The sequence below is a fragment of the Gallus gallus genome, chromosome 18, assembly GCF_016699485.2.
Source record: "Gallus gallus isolate bGalGal1 chromosome 18, bGalGal1.mat.broiler.GRCg7b, whole genome shotgun sequence".
Lineage (NCBI taxonomy): Eukaryota > Metazoa > Chordata > Aves > Galliformes > Phasianidae > Gallus > Gallus gallus.
Genome location: NC_052549.1, coordinates 3,236,640 through 3,252,048, shown reverse-complemented (window position 1 = coordinate 3,252,048; position 15,409 = coordinate 3,236,640). Strand labels below are relative to the sequence as shown.

Here is a 15,409-nt window from a genome sequence, read left to right as displayed (position 1 = left end):
TAGATGGGCTTAGTTAGGTTTAAGAGAAGCTGCCGTAGAACTAAATCGTAGAGTCATTACAGTTGGAAAAGACCACTAAGATCATCATGTCCAACCGTCAGCCCATCCCCACCAGTATTGCCCAGTGACCACATCCCTCAGTGCAGCATCTCCACATCCCTTGAACACCTCCAAGGATGGTGACTCCACCACCCCCCTGGGCAGCTGTGCCACTGCATCACCACTCTTTCAGAGAATAACTTTTTCCCAATATTCAACCTGAACCCGTGGCACAACTTGAGGCCATCACCTCTCATGATGTTGCTGTTACCTGGGAGCAGAGGCTGACCCCCACCTCATCACAACCTCCTGTCAGGGAGCTGGAGAGAGCAATAAGGCCTCCCCTGAGCCTCCTCTTCTGCAGACCATTGGGAACAGCCCCAGTTCCCTCAGCCATTCCTCATAAGACTCGTGCTCCCGCCTTGTAAAGTTTCTTCCCTCCCTTTCTGTCTGAAGCCTTCAGTTTGAGAAAACAAACCAAACCAAACCTACCTTGGCAATGCTTTTTTGTGCTCATTTTACCTGCATACATATTCATGGAGTTCAGAGGTCCCACAGCTGATCCTCTTTTGCAACTTGCTGAGGTCTGACAGTGTCCTTCAGCATCACTGAGGAACCTGAGAACGCTTCAAGGAAGCAGGGCAGTGCTGCAGGGTGTCTGTGACACCACAGCCTCTGGGGCTCAGGGGGTATTTCTATCAGGCAGCTTCAGCTGGGCTGTCACACCAGGCAGCAGCACCCTGCGAGCCAGGAGTTGGTTCTGCAAAGTTCTCAGGAAGGATGCAATTTGGGAAAGTAGTTGTTTTCTGTCCTTTATGAAGCCCCCTATATATACTGCATCAACTTTATGGCTGAAATAGTTACCCAGACACTCGGTGAGCCTCTGCTTTAAAGCGCTTTGGCCTGGCTCTGACACCAGGCAAAGCATCCAGGCAGGGATGCCAATGGGCCTTGCAGAGCTGGGGTCTCCTGTACATTAGAGAGGAGTGCACACACCTTTCTGCCTGCCCCAGACCTGCTGCTGGTGCCACTTGGGAAAACTCTGGCTTTCTTGCTAGGTCTGTGACAAACAGCACCTGATAGTTCATTGACTTCTTGCTTTCCAGCATCCTATTTAATTTGTAGGGCTCTGAAGAAATTCCCTTCTGAGCAATGAGATGTAGCCATCCTTATTCTCTTTTCAGAGAGTAATCAGAGACATCCTGTTGCAAAAATAACATGGGTAGACCCAAACACAGCATGCCACTAAACGCCATCCATCATTGCAGCCTGCCCATGTGTCCCCTCCCTCCTCTGACCCTCGAGTCTTGTTTGGAAATGCAGACAGCTTCAGATGTTCCTCTTACTTTGGCCGCAGCGTTAAACTCATTGGGCCTATTTGTGTTTTGCATTAGAACAACAGCTGATATTATTTTTCCTGCTGTGGGTTGTTTTTATGCTCTTGATGAGAGAGAAGTCGCTCTGTGCTCACGCAACCTTAGATTGGACTGAAATGGCAGCAGCTTTTTCTAGTTTCCTGTTGGGTATGATTTATTCCCTTGCTTCTTACAGTAATGGATTTAATTTTCCTGCAGATTAATTTAAATAAATCTCCAGTATTAGCTGCAGTAGCTGAGTGAGCTTAGCCTCTACTATGACAAGTGTCCTGCTCCATTACATTGTACAGAATGACAGTTTTGATTGCAGTTTGACACGGAGCTGCATGCACACTTGTTAAAAAGCATCTGTTTTTATGAACTTACAGTGCTGCTGGATCTGCTGCGCTAAGCACCCATAAAAACTTAATAGTTGGGCAGGAATAGGTTTTCATCTTAGAAACAAAAAGAGAAAAAATAAGAGGGGGGAAATTTCCATATCCAACATCAAACAGTGTACTCCGAATAGCTGACTAATTCACGACCGTGTCAACACTGCTCCGTTCTGCCCCTGCAGTGCTTTGCAGCTATTCCCTACACCCATTCCTCCAGCCTTTCCTTGGGACTGAGGCCATCCTTTCTCCCTTGCTGCACCTCTGGGCTCGTGTCACCCAGGCTGTGCAGGCAGTGTCAGAGTGGTTCGGGCTGCAGGGACCTCAGGAGGGCAGAGTCCCATCTCCTGTTCCCTGCAGGGGCAGCTGGGAGGTTGCTCCAGGTTTCATCCACTCCTGTCCAAAAACTCTTCAATATGTGACTAACGTGTTGTGGTATTTAACTGTATTTTCCTCATGCAAAATATTTGCTCTCTCAAGTTGCTTTTCCTCGTGCAATTAAGAAGCTTAAGTCTATTAAGTTGGCAGCAGGCACAACACAGATAATGCCTCGGATGCTTCAAAAGAAATTAATCTTCATGTTGTTTGGTAAATATTTTTTCCTGGAATCCCATTAACTCCCTCACTTAGCAATGAACAAGGAGCTGTGTTCTGTATATGAGCTTCCTGGTTCTTATGGCCTCTCTTAATTATTACAGCAATTAATGGAGACTTTAATGCTTCTCCCACTTGTTGACATTTCTGAGTGCAGTGTTGACTTTGGTCAGTTCAACTCTAAGATAAACTCCTGAAGAATCAGACCAAAAAGAGCTCCAAAGTCAGTGATATTTCTTGCTGATGGCTTATGTTTATGAGCTGTGGTGACAACTGCAAATACAACTTGAAGGTTCATTATCTGATAGGAAATTGCAGCATGTCAGGCTCTCCTATTTACTAAGAAACTCATTGAGCCTCAGGACCAGATCTGTCTGGCAATACGTGAGGCTGAGTTCTCCTTCCATGGCATGGAGCAGACCTACTGCTGCTACAGCAAAAGCACTCCGTGCTGAGAAAGTGCATTAAAAAGAATAGGAAAAAAAAAAAATCTCCCATAATCACTGTTGATAACTCGGGGTAATTAGCTTGATTCTTTGTTTGCTAACACGAATGCAAATCAGGAGCGTCTCCGCTGGAATTGGTGGAGCTCCACTGGTGTAAGTGAGAGGAAATCCACCAGCGCTGTGCCGAGACCTGCACGCAGCACACAGACAGCCCTGGGGTTTAAAGCAGTGGTTTGAAACCTCCCCGAGGCTTTCAGCACAACTTCAGTTCCCATTTAGAGATCAGCCCCAGCTGAGCTGCTTGGGCTGCTCCCTTGGGTGGTCACTGCAGGCGGCTTTGCCTCGTATTTAAGTTAAAACAAATAAAACAAAAACTCCATAAATCTGCAGTTCTTCAAGGGGAATCGTTTTAAGAGCCCCGATGCTCATTGCCTGCAGGGAAACATTCCGAGATGTTGTTTGGAAAATACCTCGTTTTAAAGGGACTGCCCTGAGATGGTTCTGAATGATAAACGTGTTTCTTTTTTCAGTGGGAGGCTTTCCTCTTGTTCAAACAGGGCACGATTCAAAGCAGACACCAGCACGGCAGCCTTTCCAGGCATTTTTTTATCCTGCGTGCAGTCAACCTTTATTATTTGGGAACAAGTAAATACATTCCATTGCCACCGCCGCCCTCCTGGCTGCCTTGCTTATTTTCACCCTTATTTTCATCCAGAAGCTGTCACTGACTGTATCTGGTAAACAAGAAGTGAAGAAGGCAGCTTTATGCTTGTGACACGTCCAGGTCCTTGCAGAAGCGTACATGGTGTGTTCTGAACAGTGGGGTATTCTCTCTATTTCTGGCTTGGCCACGTCATGGAGAGGTGGGGGGAGAAACCTCGAGGCTAAAACATAGTTTGATGAGAATAGAACCCACATCAAAGGACACACTAATGGAATGATATAATGCTTACTGTGTCACTTTCCCAAGGGGGATATGGATGACAGTACTTATATTTCAATTATCTATTCACTGCCTGCATGGGATGTTGATTAAATGGTTCTGAGGTATTAGAGTCCTTTTGTAGAGCTCGCGGAAAAGTGGTGATACCGCGCATTATCCTTAGATCAAAACGTGTATTAGCAGGAAATTATATAGCTCTAACTACATCTCTGTTTTGTTTCTCAAGGCAATGAGGAGGGTGGTTGTAATAACGAGCATCGCGTTCAGCTTCACTTCAGCTGCAGCGAAGAACCCGCCAGCTCCCGGTGCAGCGCCCTGGCCCAGCAGCCCTGCAGCACTCAGCGCGGGCATTCCTTTGTAGGCAGCTCTGTTTGCTCAATATAAATCCTGCGGAACCACTTGACCCCTCACGCCTTGCTGCCTTTCAGCTCAGCTGAGGGGCCTTCCCCGCCAAATTATTTATCAGAATCCTTAATTGCGTGCGGAGCGGTTGATAGATCGGCGGACGCCGTGCCCTGCCTCCCGTTAGGAAGCATCCCAGATGCTCATGTATAAACCAGGAGTCACGGTGCATTTGGCTAAATAGCTGCTCCATCTGCTCACAGGGAGCGCTGCTAATGGAGATGTCTTATCCCCCCGTGTCAGCTCCTCGCCGGGGGGCAGAGCCCTGCTTTGTGCCCCCGCTGTCCGCTGGGATGGCCGAAGGACAGCGCTCGGAGCCATTGATTTTTACTTCTCCTTTTGTAAGGAATGTGTGAGGAGTGCTTTTCTTTGGAGGCGATGTTAAAATGTTTCCTCTTACGCCGCACAAACAAAGCAAGATGAAGTTTAAAGCGCAGGATCCCATCTCTGACTCGTTCACAGTTTTTTCCTCGTGGCTGTCAAACATTTCAGGTTCGTGTTTGTAAATTTTAGCTTAATGCAGTCCAAATCCCAGCACTTTGTTCCCTCTATTAGTATTAAACCTTATCTGGTTTAACCACAACAGCATCATTATTCACGGGTTGCCAAGTGTCGGAGGAAATGTCACCGCTCAACAAGTCCATTACAGAGCTGCCTCTGATTAGGAGCTGCTATACCCTGAGATCTGTTTACAGTAAGTCGTGTTGGAAGTGCATTTCCTTCTGCGAAGGACAGAGTTTATCATGTCTTACACAAGTTATAATTTACGTGTTATCGACTTCGCAAGCCAGATATAAAAGAGGTTTTTCTTACAGTTTAATTAGCTCTGCTAGCACAGATGCTTGCTCTTTAGTCTTTATTACCAGAAAAGTGGCATTCCTGAGGTTAAGATATGCAGGGAACTTCTTTGATATGTTTTATTTAAACTTTTTTTTGCTAGGGTCCTGGAATCACAGGATTCTTGTATTCTAAATCATGCTGCAAAGGAGTGTGAGCCACAGTGACTCACAGTGCTGTGTGACAGCGTTACGTCTGTGCACTTTGGGGGTATATAGGGGCAGGGGTTATTTTATCTGAATGTCTGTAAAATCTGACTCCAGATGCCAGCCGTGTTAGACAAAACACCAAAATAATAATGCAGGAATCCCAAAACGTGATCATTCCCATCCTTTCTGCCATGGAAAGCAGCAGCTTTGCCTTGGTGCCTGGCAGTTGTTGGGCATGGCAGCACTCATTGCTGAGAAGATGCTTGTAGGCTGCCTCTACTGCTGGTTCAGCTTTCTTCTATAGTTGAGATTTTGGCTTAAGGTTCTTTTCCCAGAAGCATTATGTGTGCAATTGTACTGCAGGGAAGAGGAGCCCTACCTCTGAGCTTGTGGTGGAACAAAGCCTGTAGAGAGGCAGCTGCACCCAAGTGTGGTTTAGGAGCATGTTCTGTGCTTAGTCCTCCTTATGTCCTATCATCTGCTGGACTTTTCTTTATGCTGCTGTTAAATCTATGGAGTTAAGTGTTACTGTGTTTGAACATAACCAAGCAGCTTTATTGGCAAGTTCAGTGATGATGTGAGAGCTGTATCTGCCAGTGCTAAAGGTGGAAGTGCTTGGCCATGGTGGGCATGTCAGAACCATGGCATTTAGCAACAGCTTGCAGTGAAATACAAAAATATGATGAAAAAACTCTTACCGTAATTTGTCCTGCTTGAGCAGATGTTTTTTGTTCATCTTTGTCCAACGTGTCCATCTGATCTAGTGGTTGGCAGCCCTGCCCGTGGCTGTTGGCAGCTCGGTGATCTTTAAGGTCCCCTCTAACTTAAGCCATTCTATGAGTCTTTGATTTTTCTGCTGATCATTCACCACCTGAATCTTCCTCGTGAATGTTGTGCAGTAGGCTTCCCTGGATTTTCTACAGCATTAGAGCTGTGGACATCTCTCTCTTAGGGTAACTTCTACATTTGTACAACATTTCTGTTTCCACAGAAGATTCACCTGTCAGGGGATACAGAGCGAATACCTGAAGTGATCCAAGATGTCAACTGCATGCTCACAGAGTTGCAGATAGGAAGGAAGGCTCTTAAAACTGCAATTTGATGGTCTCAGCTGCTCATTTACTCTTCCACATAATGGTATCTGCAGCACGGATCCTCCTGCTGCCGACCACTGCTTCTTGCCCTGATGTCTCTGGATGTGGTGGATATACTTCTTTCCTTCATTTTCATTGCTCCCAGGAACACGTTTAGAGTCAATGATCCTGCACTTCACAACCAAGAACAACTGGACCATCTTTTCACTTTTTTGAAGACCACGTTGATTCATACTCCAGAACTTCAATTTTTTTTCCATCTCAGTGAGATGGAGAACTGACCTGAGACTTCTTTACTCATTGCTTTCTAAGCACTGGCTGCAGGCTCAGCAGCAGCATGTATTAGATTTAATCACTCTAAATCACAGAAAAAATGTTTCTGGAGAGAACATATTATCCAGTCCGTTTGTCAGCTGGGCTCTGGTTCTTACAAGGAGAGAGAACTGAGATTTTGAAATAAAATGAATGGATCACTTAACTGCCACGCTGTAAGGTTAGGTTTGTTAGGTTAAAGAGGAGGATTTAGTTTAAATATTATGGGGGACATTTTTCAAATTTACTGTGGGTTTGTCTTGTAAGCACTTTAACAAAATATTTACATTTCTGTGACTGCAGGGAAGCTGTGAATATTATTATTCACCCCTTCACTCCTACCTAACAGAGACATATAACAAGGAGCGTGCTGACGCTCGGCGGGGTTGCTCGGGGTTGTTATGGTTAGCGTTCTGCTGTGTATAGCGAACGTAATGAGAGCATAAACATTGCACAAGTAGGGCTTCTTTTCATTTCTATTTTTATTTTTATTTTTTTACCTCGAGTGAAGTGATGGAGCCCAATTGGTGTTTCTGCTTAACACCAAAGGGCAGCGTAAAAAGTTTTATTTCTGTCTGACCGCGCTGTTAATAAACCCGCAGGCGTTCCCAGCTATCTCATCCCGTAGCTGTGGCTGCTGTGGTTCCATCCTTCCGCAGAGCCTCAGACCTCGGAGCAGTGGAGGAGGAGATCCCAGCATCCCTTCCATGGAGCTGGCTGGTGGAACAGCAGGAGATGCTCAGTTGAAGGCCCCGTGCTGAGGGTGGAGCTCCAGCTTCTCTTACTTTCAGCTGGGCTGAACTCCCCCTCGTTTGCATGAACGTAGCATCCTTGTGGAAACTTCCAGTGAAATCAATTGAACCCGTTTTGATTTATGCGAGCGTAAAAAAGAGAGATGTGTCCTTCAAGATGAAATGATTCTTTTAAATTAGCCCTGTTTGTTTATGATAGTTTTAAAGTCCCCGGCTCTGGCAAGGGAGACTGAACATCTGCAGCTCAGATTCTTGAGGAGCGAGGGAAACTAATTGCCTCCAATTTGGTTAAAATACAGTGTCAATTACTCCTTTAAACAACAGTGATACGCAGCCTTGACAGCGAGGCTTGGGCTCCATGCATGGGTTGTTTCTTCACTGGGAGAGAAATGAATTGACATAGACACGGGATATTTTATCCTCATTTGTATTTATTTACACTAAGTAGGCTTCTGAACAAGTCTGTTGGATAGCAAAGCCTGAGCTTGCTTGGCAGTTCAGTGCCCGAACTTCTGAAAGCAGCTCCCTGACAGCACCCAGCCAGCAGTGCTGTTCATCCATCGCTGAGCTCTGTGAGTGCCAAAGTTCTCACTGTCTGGCATTCCCAGGGATATCCAGAGATGGCTCAGTGCTGGGTCAGCCCCATGGCCCTACAGCTCTTCCCTGTGCCCTGCAAACCACCTCCGCGTTGACAAAGTCAGGTCTCAGTGCTTCTGGATGGGCAGCTCTCATTGAAGAGATGTGCACCGTAAGGCACTGCATGGGAAGTTCAGGGCTGTAAACCCTTCTGCAGGAGTCAGTGCTCGATGGCAGTCAGAGCCCCTGACATAGGGGTGCCCCCACACCCAGCTTGTCAGGCTTTTGGGAGCACCCCCTCTCAGACTAGTTCCTCTTCAGCTCAGATTCTGCATTAGAAGTAATTCTTAGAATGTTTCACATATATATGTATGTTTATTTATTTAGATGTGGGGAACGGTTCAGTCAAATAGGTTATCAGCATCTCTGTTATGGTTACCTCTAGAAACTGCATTGCAAAAAGCCAGTTACAAAAGCATTAGCAGGCAGAATTGCAACAAGTGGCTTCCTGCTATCTTAACAATTGTGGTGGTGTCATACTCACCTAAAGGGAAATTGATGCAAAATGCACTTCTTGCAGTGCATGTAGATTGTGGTGTGCTGCACAAACACAGCTTTTGGGATGAGATGCCTGCTGGGAATTTGTTCACAACGCAGACCAGAGGTTGAAGCACTGGCAGAGTGAAGATTTCTCTTCTCTGCTAGTTAAGATTTAACACTGAGTAATTCATTAAGGGAATAAAAAATGAGATTTGACAATGCTCCCATTCATTTGCTCCTCCTAAAGGACATCTTGTCAATCTTTGGTGGTAAATGATAGACAAGTGCATATTCTGGTGCTTGGAGCCAAGGGGAAAAAAAATCGAATTCCCAATTAAAAGTTTCAAGTTTTAATTTTAAAATAAATCATCCTCCAGCCCTCATCACCGACTTTCTCTCATGACTGAGAGAACAAAAGGGTCCAGATGAGCACCTCCATCAGGAGCCCTGGGGGCTTTTCATGCTGTTCAGCCACAGCGTACCCATGGAGGATGGTATGGGAAGCAGAGCAGGTCGCTGGTGTTGAGAGAAGCCGATGCTGAATCAAACCTACGTGAAAGAAAAAAGGAGTCTAGCAACAGATCAGTGCAAAGCTATTTTTCAGCTGGAAAGAAATACCATTCCTCGAAACGAGTCAAATCTGTAATTGAAAGCTATCGCTGCATATAAAAATATTGTGTTAGTCATGCTTTGAGCGCCGTATGAAATAAAGATGTGCTGTCTCAAGGCTGCACTGATTGGGGTCATGCTGCAGCGCTTTGATTTAGGCTCTCAGATCAGAGCGTGGGTGTTTTCTCTATCAGGTGCATCCCCCCGTCTATCCGAAGGGCTCCACTGGAATTTAATAGCTTTTGCAGAGAAATTAAAATCATTTTAGAAAAATCACCACTCATTCATTCATGATGGAGCTACTGAGTTGGGCAGCGCTGTTCCAGTTTCAGTTTCCATTAGCTTTGTTGTTATTACTGTATAACTTTTACAGCTGACAATGGTCGTGAATATGGTTTTTATTACTAAATATATAAATATGCAGCCCGAAAGGATTTGTGTGGAAAGTTAAAATTCAATTTCACTGTTGGTAGATTGCCATCATTCCGTTGTCTGCCATGATTACTAATTGGGTTTGAAAGATCTGTTCCTTGCTTTGTGCTTCGAAGCTGTCGGAGTGGTTTTTTTAGCCTCCCATCACAATCATCTCAGGGAAGCTACCGTTGCTATTCGGGGCGAAATGTGCCTTTTGCAGCTTTCTGGCTCCTTTTTCACCATCAGCTGAGTGCCAGAAGGCTGCCCCGCTTCTGGCTGCAGGCATGTGGGGAAGGAGGGCTGGAAAGTGTGCAAACACAGCCCAGATGTGTGCTGGAAATAGACGGACTTCCCTCCCCATTACCTAAGTCAGAGGAGCAGGAAGGCTTCTATACGGTCATATGTTGTTGCAGTGCGTAACGTCCTCGGCTCCTCGCTTCCCTTCCAAGTGAGGTGGGATTGCTTGTAGCTGCGGGGCTCGGTGGCCTTCCTGAATCCTCTTGATGGGTCTCAAAGAGTTCTCAAGGAGGGTTCGGCAGTTCTGAGTGCTGATCCTTCGAAAAATAAATAACAAATAAGAATCTGCAGGCCAAGGGAGGTGGCCCAGACATCGCTCAGCTCCCTATGGCAGTTGTGGTGATCCCACCCTGGCACCGGTTTTTTGGGACTGGCTCTTGGCAGTCCTTCATGTTGTCTGGCCACGGGAGCTGAGAAGAGGCCAAGAGACGAGCAGAAGTGCAGAGGCGGTGGTTTTCTGGACGGGGCCAGGTGCACTGGGACTGGGGAGGTCTGGGGATCCTCCTCTTCTGGAGTCAGCTTTCATGGCTGTAGAACGGCCAAAGGGACGTGACTTCAGTTTGCACAACCTCATGTTTCTGTTGGACAGTGCAAAAACCTCAGCCCGGTGCTTTTGTCTGAGCTCGTAATTGGCTTCGGAAGCCTGAACAGCTTCTTGCTGACCTGGAAAAAGTTGGGAAGAGGGGCTTCCTCTGTCAGCCGGGCTGGCAAGGAGTCTGGGGACATTTTTAGTACCTACCGATTCCAGAAATAATAAGTAGCTTATGATGCTTACTCCCCAAATCTGATTTTAATTATGGCTTTGGAGCAGCGTTCTTGCACAGGACTTCTGTCTCAGACTGAGATGGCAGAATGGAGCTGCTGAGATGCAGACCCGGCTGGTATTGCTCTGCCAATGGCTCCCTTGGAGCCCCACTGTTTTTGGCCCAGCCTGGTTCTGGCTGTTCCTTTTCTTATTGCAGCAAATTCTTTTGACACTGTTTGCAGCTGAAATCTTCGTCCAGAGTAACAATATTGAGATTGATCTGAGGCATCAATCTCACCTTCACTGCCTCGTTTCCCTGTCCTGATGGAGGGTGATGCAGTCAGTGGGGGCATTTGTTCCCTGCATCCCATTTCTCACCATTCCCTCCTGCTGGTTTTGGGTCTTCATCCTGCATTGGGCAGGATGGCCTTGTGGCTCCAGGGGCTGTTGTCAATAATAATCAGGTCTAATACAAAATACTCAACTGAGAATGTAAGTGTTTCAGTCTGCTGAGGTGCTCTGTGCATGCTGCACTAAACAAAAGGGCACTGTTGTTTTGTTTGATCTGTTGGGTTTTTTCCACTTTGCCATTTTGGAAGTGGGTGATGTTTCCATAAAAGGTTTTTGACAGACAGGGAGAGGAGAGGATTTGTTTTATTACCTTCTGCATTAAGCTTTGAATCTCATTTTCGAACATCAGCACTTGTGCTTCACCTGAAAAATCTGCAGGCAGCCTTAAGTGGACACTTAGATTCAAGCTTTCACTTTTATGTAAATATGTTTTGCGTGCCCAATTTCCCGTTAACTCAAGGTCACAAATTAAGTTTCTTATGTATTTACACAACATCTGAACATGAATTGCACGCAACTGCTGATTGCTTGAATGCACCTATTCAGAATGCATACAGGCTGCGTGGCTGTGCTGGTATCTGAGTGTCAGTGTATGCCCAGCTATGTCCAAGTGCTAGATGCTGATACTGCAATTTGTCACATTTCTGAAGGCTGATATGTTTTGAGAGGGAATTTTATGTAGTTTGTTTTTAAAACTCATTATCTCCTTTTAATACGCTTTTTTAATTTGTGGTTCTATCAGTACTGTGATGGCCATCTTCCCAAAATGTTTTTGGGAAGAGAGTGCATGGGAGAGCATGCACAGTAGTGAGGCTATTGATCTTTGGAAGCATTGAGCTTGCTAATGCTGCTGTGAAATAGGTAAGATAATACGTTAATTTTATAGATGGGCAAATGCTTTAATTTGTTTTCCCCTTTCCATTTTTCCAAGTAACACCGGGAGTCAATAAGTACTGTTACCCATGACTCTGGAGCCTATTAAATAATCATGCTTCACACACGCGTGTGTGAGATCATTATATACGTGCAGCCAGCTCATCTGTAAGTGCCACCTAGGTCCAAAGATGCTGCTATTCCTCGTGGATCACAGCAGGCTGCTGTGCTGCCCGCCTCACCATCAGCAGTGTGATGGGTGGGGGTCCTCTCCTGGTTCCTGGAGTGGGTTCATCGTGGGTGAGCTGAGCAGGAGGGACACCTCAGCAAATTTTCCTTGGATCCGGAGGGCTTTGGCCAAGCTGAAGTTCTCTCAGGAGCTTTTAGCTGCATGTCAGTGTCTTTGAGCAGCGTTATTGGGCATTTGCATTCTCAATGAAGGAGAGAAGAGGGATGAGGCAGAACCACTGGTTTTTGGTTTTCCTGGAGGAGGTGTCGTATGTGGTGACATACGTGGGTATTTTAGCGTTGAAATGTGAAGAGAACTCATTTGGCACTTGTAGTATTTTTCCAGAGTCTGATTTTAATCAGTCAAATAACTGAAACCAACTCCTCCCAAGAATCCATCATAAAACCCAGTTTCTTACTCAATATGTTTGCTTTCCCAGCTAGCTGCTTGGCCAATTTTCCAATGGAAGATTGCCTTTTTTTTTCCCATGGGAGTGATTCCCTCAGCATAAGTGAACGCCCAAGTGAAATGAGGCTCATGTACCAGCATCTGTCATCAGCCTGCACTTACTGGAGGGGTTGGTTTAGGGCTGAAGGAAACCAACAGAGACCCCATAGCCCATTCTCAGTGCCACATAAGAATTCCCTGGTGCTGGGGTTCCCGGTACCCGAGTTCCTGGGAGGACTTTGTGGACCTTACGTGGTGGCAGAGCTGCTGACAGCTCAGCATCACAGCCCTCCTCCTGCTGCAGGCTGGGATCCTCATCCCCTATGCTGTCTCACTGAGGTGCAGGTAAGGAACTGTGTGCCAAACCAATGACCATCACATCTCATCCATGAGTTCTGACAGCTCTTATGTGAGCAGGGAGATATATCACGGTCCCCAGGAGACCTATTAACTATTAGAAAGCAGGGTGCCCTTAAACTGCTGTTACTTAAAGTTGGGTAAAGTGTTCCTTCTTAAAGTCCTCTAAGACACGAAAGTGGTAAAGACTGCAGCAGTAATTGAAAACTCTCTGCCTTTTCCTTAAATATTGCCTCTTTCCCCATGGGGCATTGCTTGTACATCTCCTAGGCTTTATCAGTACGATGTATTTATGGGAGAGTGAGCTGAATTCTGCCTCATGTGTCACCGAGAAAGCAAGGTCCTAATTTCTGAGTGTGTAGTCTTTGTAATGCCAAGGAGTTTTATGGGGCAGAAATAACAAAGCTGAATCATCAGATCACAGTTGGAGTTTCTGATCTCAGTTGGTGTTGCTGGTGCAGGCCCTTGTCAGTCAGACAATTACTCTTTGAGAAGGATTTTACAGTTCCTTGGTTTTTAAGGAAACACTGGAGAGAAGCAGAGAATGGGATACTTTCAAGGTGTTTGAAGACTGCATGTGAAGAGTGGCCGTCGTTGACTTGATGCCCTCCCCTGAGATCATTAGGGATGTACAGACGTTGATCAAACTGCCCTCAGGAACCTCCTTTAAAAAGGAAGCAAAAATTAAAGACATGAGAAACAAAAATGAGGTTTGTTTACAAGGAAGAGAAGGACTTTTTTGGAGTCTTTGTCATTTCACCTTCCCATTCTGCTTAAGACACGTCTTGTAAAGGTATTTCTCTGCTCTGTCAGTCGGATCCTGCAGAGCTGTGGGTGCTGCAGGGAAGCAGTGCTTGAGGTGAGCATGGGAGGCTTGGTGCTGCCTGCCTCTGCTCCCATCTCCTGAGGAAGGGATGAAGGAAATACTGAAGTTCTTATCAAATGTTGTGGGTTCCCCATCCCTGCAGGTGCCCATGGCCAGGCTGGATGGGCTCTGGGCAGCCTGATCTGGTGGGGGGCAACCAGCCCACGGCAGGGGGTGGTACTGGATGGTCCTTAAGGTCCCTTCCAACCCAACCACTCTGTGATTCTGTGGTTCTGTGATTACATTCTGCTGTCAGCCCTTCCTCGCCGGCTCTCGATGCGTGCTGGGCCTTTCATTTGGAGGAAAACAGCTGAGTCTTCACTCTCGATTAGTGAGAAGAGAGCTCATTGCGTTGGGTCAAACCGAGTCCTCATTGAGGACGTGCACCCCATAGGAGTGCCCGGTTCCGAGGGTCCCGCTGGTCTTTTGTCACCTCCAGCTCATGCATTGTGCCAGTCTGGTGCTCAGCTGTACGTCTGGCTCTGTTTTATTCAGCCACCAGTCAGGATGGATTTGTTTAACCAAACCCAGTCAGGCTTTCACTGTAGAGGGGCAACACACAGAATGAGTAGTGTTTGTGGTCAGTGCTGAGACACCTCCCCGTGCCGACCGTGTTGTGTTGCCTTCGCATAGCAGAGCAGTGCTGGCTGCAAACCCAAAGGGCACAGCACCTCCTGGCTCCCTTTGTAGTACGTTCTCAAACTGCAGGCCTTGCTCTGTTGTTGGGCATCCAGGCAGCACCCTGCTCCATCTGTTCCTGCCACCAAACCTGCCTGCAGCCAGCACCGGGCTGTGCGCCCCATTACCTGTGTTGGGATGTATTGACTCAAGTCAATGTAATTGAAATCGGAGGTTTTTGGTGTGAGATTTGCTCGCTGTAATTCTTGTGGTTATGTAGGATTTTCATACAGTACTGGCTTGATGGAGGTTTTAAAAAGGTAGTTTTTTTGGCTGATAAAGCTCCCATAAAATTCATCCCCACCAGCAAATTCTCCTTACGAGGTTGGAGCAGTGCTTGCAACACGTATTTTAGGGTTAAAGATTTGGCCAGAGGGCAGAGTGATGGTAGAATACAAAGGCTACATAGTTTTAAATGAGACAAAAAGCGTAAAGCTAAAGTTCACGCGCAGACATTTGCTGCGAGCACATTTATTTTCTGCTCTTATGACTGAAAGCGTGTATTTAATGCAGCTCAGTTAATGGCATTTTTCTCCCTTCCAGAGGTCTCCCACACCTCTCAGTATCTAAAGGGGGGCTGTAAGAAAGAAGGGGGACAGACTCTTAAGCGGTCTGATGTGACAGGGAAAAGGGAAATGGTTTCATTTAGGTTGGATATACACTAAAGGTGGTGAGGCAGTGGCACAGGTTGCTCAGAGAGGCGGTGGTGCCCCATCCCTGCAGACAGCCGAGGTCAGGGGATGGGCTGTGAGCACCGCTGGAGCTGTGGGTGTCCCTGCTCAGTGCAGGGGGTGGGACCACGTGGCCTTTAAGAGTCCCTTCCAACCCCAACCGTTCTATGATTCCATGATTATTTCTCTCAGTGGCATATAGTTCTCATCCCACTTTACCAGGTGCCCCTGAAAAAGTGCATGCAAAGAGATGTCCACCAGCAGCAAAGGTGTTGACCTGATGCAAAAGAACACAAGTGAAGCTTGCTCCGTGTTGCGTCATGGTGCTTGCTGCCTGCAAATGTGGTTTTGGTAGCCAAACAAAAAATCCTTGTTCGTTGTGTTTGGATGTTTGTTGTGGAACTTATTAGCAGAAGTTTACACAGCTTCAACCACTTTCTTA

At 46.5% G+C, this 15,409-nt stretch overlaps 1 protein-coding gene across 1 annotated transcript in view; it reads left to right on the top strand.

Moving 5' to 3' along the window:
- The window catches only part of COX10 (COX10, heme A:farnesyltransferase cytochrome c oxidase assembly factor), a 96,809-nt gene that overhangs the window by 65,543 nt on the left and 15,857 nt on the right, over positions 1-15,409 (top strand). The window lies entirely within an intron of this gene.